Source organism: Odocoileus virginianus, chromosome 9, assembly GCF_023699985.2.
Source record: "Odocoileus virginianus isolate 20LAN1187 ecotype Illinois chromosome 9, Ovbor_1.2, whole genome shotgun sequence".
NCBI classification, from domain to species: Eukaryota; Metazoa; Chordata; class Mammalia; order Artiodactyla; family Cervidae; genus Odocoileus; species Odocoileus virginianus.
In genome coordinates this window covers 73,259,141-73,269,516 of record NC_069682.1, presented here as the reverse complement: position 1 = coordinate 73,269,516, position 10,376 = coordinate 73,259,141, and the positions used below count along the sequence as shown (strand labels likewise).

The 10,376-nt window shown below is 53.9% G+C and overlaps 1 long non-coding RNA gene across 1 annotated transcript; it reads left to right on the top strand.

The window, feature by feature from the left end:
* Positions 1 to 1,741: 1,741 nt before the first annotated feature.
* Positions 1,742 to 6,047, top strand: LOC139036523 (uncharacterized). Its single transcript, XR_011489290.1, has 3 exons — positions 1,742 to 1,951; positions 4,849 to 5,005; positions 5,800 to 6,047. It is a non-coding gene; the product is annotated as an uncharacterized lncRNA (long non-coding RNA).
* Positions 6,048 to 10,376: the final 4,329 nt, after the last annotated feature.

The following is a 10,376-nucleotide window of genomic DNA, read 5'->3' as shown; positions in this document are numbered from 1 at the left end:
TCTCGGTAAGGACTTGGACGTTATATCCCACTGGCCAGACTTCCCTGGTGGCTCAGAGGTTAAAGCGCCTGCCTGCAACGCGGGAGACCTGGGTTCAATCCCTGGGTTGGGAAGATTTCCTGGAGAGGGAAATGGCAACCCACTCCAGTATTCTTGTCTGGAAAATCCCATGGATTGAGGAGCCTGGTGGGCCACAGTCCGTGGGGTCGCAAAGAGTTGGACACGACTGAGCGACTTCACTTTCCCATTCTCCAGGACTTGTCACATGGACACTCTTAGCTTCAAGAGAGGCTGGGGAGGGACTTACCTGTCGGTCCAGTGGTTTAGACTCCAAGCTTCCGATGCAGAAGGCACAGGTTTGATCCCTTATTGGGGAACTAATATCCCACATGCCACACGGTATAGCCAAAAAAAAAGGCTGGGGAACGTAGTTTTTTTTTCTGGGTGGTCACTTGCCTGGCTAAAATTTGAGATTTCTATTACTAAAGAAGAGGGAGAGATCAGAGAATTAGAGGAGCATGGGTCTTTGCCACAATAACAACGATGAAAATAACGTCCAAGAGGATTCTGTAATAACATTTAAAAATTGTACAGTTTAGGAAAAGCAAGATGTGAAATTGTATGTAGCGTGTGATTGCAACTGCCCAACAGAATTTCTAAACAGAGGAAGCCACTCGAAGGACAGAACTGTCGGAAAGTTATCCTTATGAGGAGTCCTATCAGAGATGTGTTCTGTATTTTCCTAATGTCAGTAATAGAGCAGGCCTAAGTTCCTGAAAGAATCCCTGTGAAGATTATAGAATCTACCTGAGCTATAGTTCATGTCATGCAAGTTTTTTCCTCGAATGTGCCGAGGTGGCCAGACGGGAAAAGAAGAAATGAAATGATCTCGAGTCACAGACAACATGACTGTGAATGGAGAGAAAGCCAAGGAACCCACAGAAAGTGGTTAGAAAAAGAGGGCCCTGGGACTTATCACAGGTTCAAGTCGCAGCTGCGCTGAAATGCCAGATCCGTGACCGGGGACAAACCAGCTGCCTCCCCGCGTCTGCATCTGCGCTGGGGAAGGAAGAAGAGCCTCCGCCTCTGGGTGTGATGAGGGCCCAGAGGAAGCAGCTCCCGCAGAGAGTAGGCAGCAGGGCTTGGCGCCGAGCAGGCTCTCCACCAGACGCTCTCGGCTGATTCCGTCCTCCTAGGGGACTTGTGGCAGTGTCGGGAGACCTTTACCACTGGGGCAGGGAAGAAGCTACCGGCATCTAGTGGACCAAGGCCAGGGATGCTGTTCGCATCCCGCAATGCACAGAGCTGATTCCCTCCCCAGGGACTCAGGCGCGCAGTCCAGTCCGACTCTTTGCGACCCCATGGACGGCAGTCCGCCAGGCCCCTCTGTCCATGGGAATTCCCAGGCAAGAATACTGGAGTGGTTAGCCAGTCCCTTCTCCAGGGCATCTTCCCGACCCAGGGATTGAACCTGAGTCTCAGGCGTTGCAGGCATCTTCTTTACCGTCTGAGCCACTGGGGGAGGCCCTACAGAGACCACCCAACCCCAGATGTCATTGGTTCTGAATTGAGAAGCGTTGCTCTCAGCACGCCTCAGTGTTACCACCGTGGGACTTGCTTCCTGCCGTTTGCTGTCCTGAACCGCGCAGCTGTGGTCAGCGGGGTCACACGCCAGTGGACACGTGTTCTGAGCGTAGCGCCGCTACGGCAGCCCTGCTCTGCCCTTCCCTAGCCTCCTGGATGCCCTCGAGAGGTCTCCTGCCTCTTATCTCGGGCTCTAAACTAGGCGTTTGGAATGTGTCTGCGCCCAGGGGAGCTGGGAGAAGGCCCAGGACTGCCGCCGGGCCCCCATGCAGTGATGAAACCCGCGGCCTCCATGGGGCGGTGTCCACCCTGAGCTTTCTACGCTGTGGCTCACCCCGCTCCTGGCCTCCACCCGAAACCCCCCTAGGTAGGTGCTGCCGTCACCTCCATGACAGAGAAGAGCAAACAGGCTGCGAGGCAGAACAGGAGACAGCAGTTGGCCCCAAGGGCGGCTCTCTGTCCCCAGACCTGGCTGGTCTGGCCCCGGGGTCCTTGTCCCGACCGCACGTCAGAAGCACCTGGGGACTGAAAACCCCAGGGTCCCGCCTGGCCCCACTGACCCCATCAGGTCAGGCTTGGGTTTCCGAATCAAGCCGATCTTACCTTGACTCTTGGCTCCTCCACTTTCTGGCTATGTGACCTGAGGTCTGTGACTTTACCTCTCTGAGCCTCAGGTTTGTGCTCTGAGAAAGAAGGGAGAGCATTAGCTGCCCTTTCAGAGGATGGCCATGAGGATTCAGCAAAATGCCCCGTGTCACAGGCTGAGCGTGGGACTTGGTGTGCAGTAAGCATGTGTTGAATTGTGGCTTTTATTTTCATTTTTGGAGCAAGGTTTAGGCACGTGTGTGTGAGTGTGTGTGTGTTTAAGCTCTTTAATTAATTCTGTTGTGCCTGGCTAGTTACCTATCAATTCATCCATTATCTATCCAATCATCTATCCATCCATCCAATCATCTATCCATTCATTTATCCAACACATTTATTTAACACAAACTGTGTGCCTGGCTGGGCTTCAGTCCCTGAGGACACAGAAGTTCCCCTCATGAAACTGACAATAGCAGTGTTGAGAGAATAGAGTGGAAAATAAATGAATAAATATGTTACATAGAGTCATATGTAAGCAGCACGGGACGGAACTCCTCTTCCGGATGGGGTGAGATGCCCATGTCATCTGTCTGCCTTTCTAGACCCCCTCCCCACCCTGCACTGTGTCTCAGGGCAGATCTGTGTGCAGAGCGTCAACCTGGGGAGCCCACGCCTTCCCACGGCAGACATGAGAAAACTCACTTTCTCAGCCTCCCTCGCAGCTTGGGTGCAGGCGTAACAGCTGTGTTTGAGAGACAGCAAGGAGGCCTTGGAGGTAGACGTGGGACTTGACGTTCAGACAAGCCCAGGGACTTGTCTGCAGCTGAGCAGTGGGGGCGTGGCGGAGGCTGAATTTGAATCCAGGTACACTGGATTCGCCAGCTCCAGCTCTTCCCTGGTTTATTGTCCTCACTGCAGGAGGGTTGCGTCACATTGAAAGGCAGGGACGGAAAAGTTAAGAAGTTTGGCCAGTGTTACAAGCTGAGGCCCACCTCGGTGTTTATCAGTCACACACCGTCATCCAGGCCTGGGCCTTGCATTTCATAAGCATGGGCTGGCAACAATCCTACAAGGTAGGATGAGCAAATCTGGGTTTGGAATCTAGGTTTGGAGAGAGGGGTCAAGCAATATGCTTGAGGCCACACAGAGAAGGAATTGGGATACAAACCCACTGTGTATCTCCAAAACCTTTGCTCTTCGGAGTACACCCAGCTTCCACCAAGGAGACCCATTGAAGACGTAGCACCATTGTCTCTGACTCTGACCACAGAGTCAGGGTCGGCATCTCAGACTTCTTCCCACTTCCAGATGAAACCCAGAGGCACTACATATGGTAAGCTCTCAATAAATAGCATGTCAACACTGCAAGAAAGCATAACCAACTTGCAGGATTTTGCTTGAGAATTTCAGAGGCTCAGAGGCTCTTCCTTCTCACATTATTTTTTTCCTCCTGAGTATCCCTCACATGAAAACTCTAGCTGACTCATTCTTTGACCTCATTTAGTTCTTCTAAAATGGTGACTTTGAGATGGGGGCAGTGTAAAGCATTCAGTTCAGTTCAGTTCAGTCGCTCAGTTGTGTCCGACTCTTTGTGACTCCACAAACCACAGCATGCCAGGCCTCCCTGTCCTTCACCAACTCCCAGAGTCCACCCAAACCCATGTCCATCGAGTCAGTGATGCCATCCAACCCTCTCATCCTCTGTCATCCCCTTCTCCTCCTGCCCTCAATCTTTTCCAGCATCAGGATCTTTTCCAATGAGTCAGCTCTTTGCAAGAAATGGCCAAAGTATTGGAGTTTCAGCTTCAACATCAGTCCTTCCAACGAACACCCAGGACTGATCTCCTTTAGGATGGACTGGTTGGATCTCCTTGCAGTCCAAGTGACTCTTAAGAGTCTTCTCCAACTTCACAGTTCGGAAGCATCAATTCTTCGGCACTCAGCTTTCTTTATATTCCAACTGTTACATCCATAAATGACCACTGGAAAAACCATAGCCTTGATTAGATGGATCTTTGTTGGCAGAGTAATGTCTCTGCTTTTTATGTAAAGCATTATTTCCCCCCATTCCCAACCTGGACTGTAGTGCTTCTCTGTCCCGCCTTCCATCTCTCCATGTATCTATCTGCCATCAATTTACCCAGTCACACATCCATCCACCTGTCCTATTCACTCACTCTAACCTTCCATTTATTCCTCCACTGATCCATAAATTCAGTCATTCTCCATCCATCCATCTATCCTTTTACCCACCAATCCATCCACCCACACCTCTATCCACCTACCCTGTTTACTCAACTCTATTCAGCCCTCCATTCACTTCTTCATTGATCCATACATTCAAACATCATTCATCTGTCCATCATCCACCTACTCAATAAAAACATACCAACCATCCCCTTTGTGCCGAGCGCTATGCTAGACTAGAAACAAACAAGACTTGGTGCTTGACCTCAGGGTCCAATGGGAGAGACAGATATGAGGGATGGTGTAGGAGGAGCATGCTCATTCATTTTTCCGCATATGTTCCATACCTCCTCCTCTGTGTCGAGCAGCGATAGATGCTGGAGAACAAAGATAAAGGAGACGAGGTCTTGGGCCCACGTCCTAGTGACAGAGACAGAAGTAAATATGAACCAAGGCAGGAAGTACTCGTTCAGTAATCATTTTCTCTTTCAGCACGTGTTCGCTGATGCCTCCCACATGCCAGACCTGAGCCCTGGGGACACCAAGATACAGAAGACTTGGCCTTAAACACTTGGAGCACAGTCCAGGGGAGGAAATGGTCCAATGGAGAATTTCAGCAGAAAGTGATATGAGCTGTTATATGATGAGGGTGAGAGCAGGGGTCCCCGGAAGCGAGGAAGGCGGCCAGTGGAGCTTTCTGGAGGAGCTGGGGCCAGGTCTGAGCCCAGAGGATGATGGGGTTGCCTCAGTTAGCACCACTTTCCCAGGCTCCCCACCACTTTCTTTCCTCCCTTCTTTCAGGACAGGAAGGTCAGACTCAGGGCCCCCCAGGACACCCCCCCACACACACACCCAGGCAGCCCTTTTGAGGCTAGGACTCAAGTTCTGTCCTGGGACAAGGCCCCGGGCAGCTGGCCGGCCGAACCTTGGAGACTGTCCCACAGTGACCAAGGTCCATTGGTGACATTGAGGTTGTTTGTACAAATGTGCTCCATTTGCTAGGCAGTCTTGCTCACAGAAGAAAAACAACGACTCTGCTGGCATGACGTATGGGGGGTGTTGGGGGAGCTGAGACTGTCTACCATGTATGGTGTCCTGGGGAATGGTGACATGGGTGCTAGTGGGCGGTGTGGGAAGGACAGAGCAAGGCGGAGAGAGAGGTGGCAGGGCAAGAGAGCATGCAGGCCTCAGGAAGGACTCAGGGCTTGATTGGAATGGCAACAGGAAGACTCTGAGCTGGATTCAAATGGGCTAAGATATAAGATTCAAAACCTCCACAGAGCGTCACTTTGCTATACAGCAGAAACCAACACAAGATTGTACAGCAAACCAGGCTCCAGTAACAATTAATAATAATAATCATAACCCCTGTGGACAGCTAGCAGTTAAATCACTTGGGTATTCATTCCTTCCCCCAATAGTTGAGCGCCTACTCTGTTCCAGACACTCTTCCAGGCACTGGAGAGAAACAAAGGGGAATGAATGTAACAAACTCAGACTCCGGCTTCCTGGGGCCAGAGGAACACAGACCCTACAGCAAATAATCATACAGTGAAACGCAGACAGTGATCAGAGCCAGGGTGCCTCACGAGCCGGGCAGACCCTGTTCCTGCCCTCGAGGCGCGGACAGCCAGTGGAGGAGACACACCAGTGAGTGGGCCGCACCAGCCCGGTGAGGGAAAGGCAGCCAGGGTGCCGTGGGAGCAGGGAGGGCTTCCTGGAGGAGGAGGGTGGGGAGGAGTTGGGCAGGATTGTGCGTGGGGTGAGGGAGGGCCTGGCGGGGGTGGCGGGGGGAGACGCTGCAGACTTGGGAGAAGGTTCAGATCCACGGCAAGGAGACCCAGGACCGTGGATGCAGAAAGGCAGGGGAGGGGTGTCTGCGGGGCTCCCTCTGTCTGTCTCCCCCATCCCTGCCTCTTCACCTCCGTCTGAATCCCCTCTTTGTCTCGTGACCGGCCTCTGTCTTTACCCGTCAGCGCCCGACAGCCTCTCTGATTCTCTCCCTGTCTGGGCCTCTCAGCCTCTCTTTCTCTCTGGCTCTGTCTTGCCTGCCCTGGTCATCTTCGCGAGATGTCAGTAAGAGACAAGGATACTGGGGGGAAAGCAAAACAAACGGGCGGGTGGGCAGGAAGCGAGGTCAGGAGCACAAGGACAGCTGAGCACAGGGCCGGGTGGTGACTGAATGTTCTGTTTTGGAAAGACAGCTCTGGTCAGAGGCGAAGGTGGCTGACCATGAAACTTGATAACCTGGCCAAACTCGGGTTCTCGCCAGCCCTCCGGCCAGCAGCCCCGTGACCCCGTGGACGCCGCACAGAACCTCCCCGGGGCGGGGGGCGGGGGACGGGAAAAGGGCCCACAGGCAGTTTCTCCTCTGGCGGGCGAGACTGGCAGGAAGGGGTGGACACAGGGAACGGAGAATTCTTAAGCCAACGCTCAGCATGGCTTAGAACGGGAAAGCCCTGGTTATCTCTGCATCCTTTCCCAAGGTTTAACAATGTATGAAGCACTGACTGGGTGCCGGGCGCTGTGCTGACCGTCTCGTGGAGCATGGTGGCCTGAGACCAAGGACCATACAGCCAGAGCGTCTGGCCTTGTATAAGTTACTTAACCTCTTTCTTCGTGTGTAGAATGGGACGGAAGCAGCACCTGTCTCAACCCCTGGAGGTCCAGATTAATATGTGAAGTGCTCGGAAAAGCACATGGCGCACAATAAGTGCTCAAGAAAAACCGAAGCTATTGTGATCTCAGCTCTGTAATATGAGAGGCAAAACCGAGGAGGCAGAATGAAAGAAAGTGAAAGTTATTCGCTCAATCGTGTCCGACTCTTTGCAACCCCGTGGTATGTCCATAGAACTCTCCAGGCAAAAATGTTGGAGTGGGTTGCCATTCCCTTCTCCAGGGGATCTTCCTGACTCAGGAAGTCTCCTGTATTGCAGGCAGATTTCTTTTTTTTTACCGGGTAAGCCACCAGGAAAGCCCAGTGAGTCAAGGCTGAATTCCCACTTCATCCCTTCCCAGCTCTGTGACCCTGGTTAAGTCTCATAACTCAACTGGGTGTCAGTTTTTTTATCTGTTCATTGAAGATTATTTTTTTGAAAAATTTCTTTGGTGGCTCTGGGTTTTAGTTGCGGCATGCGAGATCTAGTTTCCTGACCAGGGATTGAACCCGGGCCCCCTGCTTAGGGAGCCCAGAATCAGCCACTGGACCACCGGGGAAGTCCCCGGTTAAGATGATCAGGGGTTTGAGAGCTTCTGTGTACGTATGAAATAGATGGAAAGCATTCACTTCATGGGTAAAGAAAGTGTCCAGGGCATTTCGTTTTTGCTCCACGTGACCAGCAGGCTCCGCGTCTCCAGACCATCTATGATGCACTTGTTTCTGTGCTCTTCCCATCCTAAAAAACCACAGCGGCCGGTTAGAGAGGGAGCAAGGCGCCCCACAAAGTGAGTCCTGACAACAGTCTTCCGAGGCAGGCGTTATCAACCCATTTCACAGAAGTAGAAACTGAGTTCTGAAGAGACTAAACAGGCTGCCCAAAGCAGAGGCTCACGAGCACCTGCTCCCCTGGGCCGCTCTCGGTGTGAACTCCTGTGACAGCGCCACCATTTCCTGTGCTGTCGGAGGCAACTAGGGCCTCGACCTCTCTCACACACTCAGCTGTGTGTTCCTGCCCCCACGCCCCCCAGGCCTGGCCCAGCACTGGCCTCAGGAACGCTGCTTGTTGTCAGACAGAATCTGCAAGCCCAAAGAGCTATGCCGTCCCCAAGTTACCTCTCCACATCCTCAGCCTGCATCCTCATCCTCTGCCAGCCAACCGGAAGGAAACTCAGCCCTCGCACCCCAGACACCTCCCTCCCTGCCAGGGCGAGACGCAGGTGACATGCACAGGGAGTGTGGACATGGGGACAGAACGGGGTCTGGAGCCCCAGAAGCCTGGGTCCTCACACTTTGGCTGTGTGACATTGGACATGGCACTTCCTCTCTCTGAGCCTCAGTTTTCTCATCTGTAGAACGGGCACAATCACCATAATATCCACCCCTTCAGTTGATGTGCAGGACAGAGGCAGCATGGGGTCAACGCTAGGAGGGGAGGCTGAGGCCCCCTCCCCCAACCCCAGTCCTCCAGTGTGACTCTTCATGGTCAATGGTGAGCAGCTCACGAGACAGTAGTGTGGTTAGGAGCATGAGCCCTGGGGTCAAATCCTGCCTCTGCCGCTTGTTAGCTGTGTGATCTAAGACTTAAGTGACTTAACCTCCCTGGGCCTTAGTTTCCCCATCTATGAAGTAGATGCAAATAATAGTCCCCACCTCTTTGAACTGCTGTGATGATCAAACGAAGTCACAAATGTGAAGAACAGGACCCTGCCAGGCGCATGATGAGGGCTCAGAGAAGAGCTTGCCGCTCTTCGGGGGTTGAGGGGGAGAGGAGACCTCGTGGCTTCTGCACAATGTTTGAGGAGGGTGTCCCAGGGAGGGAATGGGCGGGGTGGGGGGACAGGGAAGCATCTTGATCTGAACTGCGGGGCTGTCAGAAAGCTAGGCCCGCATATTGGGGGCACGACTTTGCCGAGGTCCCCCGTGGCCCCAGGAAGGGCTGTCCCACCCACATCCATCCTCCCCTGGGAGCCGACACAGTGCTTGCGCCTCCTTAAGGGGGAGGCTCCGTCCTTCCTGCAGCTCAGCCTGAAACCTTGGAGCCACCCCTGGTTTCTTGATTTCTGCTACATCTGGTCCAGCAGGGTGTCCTGTCCGCCTTTCGAACAGATCTTGAATGTGAGATCGTGACCTTCCCCCACGTCCCCTCCTCCAGCATCCTCCCCTGGGCCTGAGCACCGTGCCCTTCTGCCTGGACCATTGCGGTCACCTCCTCTCTGGTCGCCACCCTTCTTCCCGGGCCCTGACTGTCCATTCTCCACACACAGTCAGGGGTGCCCTTCCAGAAGCTCAGTCAGACCACCCTGAGCTGCTCAGGACCCTCTGGGGCTCCCGTGGACCCCAGAGGAAAACTTTGCGCATCTAGGAAGGATTCCGGCGCTCACGCTGCCCTGGCCACACTGGCTTCCTCCTCGCCCTCACACATGCCCGGCAACATCCCAGCCTCGAGGCCTCTACACTTGCTGTTTCCCTGGCTGGGAATGCGCTTGCTCCAGTTATCCGCATTGCCCAGTCCCTCAAGCCTTTCGAGTCTGCCCTCAAATATTTGTTCAGCGAGGCCTGCTTGGGCCCTGCTCTCGCATGTAGAGCTGCACCTCTCTGAGGCGCACCATCCCCTTCCCCAATGTATTTTTCTTCTTAGCGCTGATTGCTAAGGAGACTCATCTGGAATGCAACATACTCAGTTGATCTATCAGCGTGTGTCCCTAACTCCAAAATGTCAGTGGGAGGAGCAGTGTTTGGACATGTTAAGTGGGGGCTGTCCCCGTGCCTGCTGAGGCCTGGACACTCTTCCGGGGACCCAGGACCCAGCAAGCAAAACACTGCGCCCCTTACTCCTTGACACACTAGCCTCACAGATCTGAATGCTGCTGCCAGGTGAGCAGGGAACTCTGAACTCTGCGCGACTGCGTCGCTCCCCGGCCTCAGTTTCCCCATCTGTGCATGGGACGATGATCCCTCCCTCTCAAGGCCATCGTGAGGCTCAGCGAGCAGAGGCCTCGGAAGCGCCCAGCACCCAGTGGGACCTTGATCAAAGCTCGGACCTCCCTGCTCGAGCCCCCCCCACCCCCGGCCCCGGGGCTGGCTGTCCCCCAGCGGACTGTGCTGGGAGCGTTATTTTTAACTGTGACTCCGGCGGGCTGGGCAGTGGCTCTGAAGGCTGCGGGGAGACCACAGGGAGAGCAACACCCCAGCTCTCAACGCCAGGAGACCGCGGCGAGGAAACGTCAGGAGAGCCGCCCTGTGTTCACGCTCTGCCCCGTAGCCTTTTCTGTGAAATTATGTCACGTCGCTCAGCGCTGTTTGTAAACCGAGCGCTGTTTATAAACTTTCCCAAGCAGGGTGCCAAGGGAAGGGGCTGCAG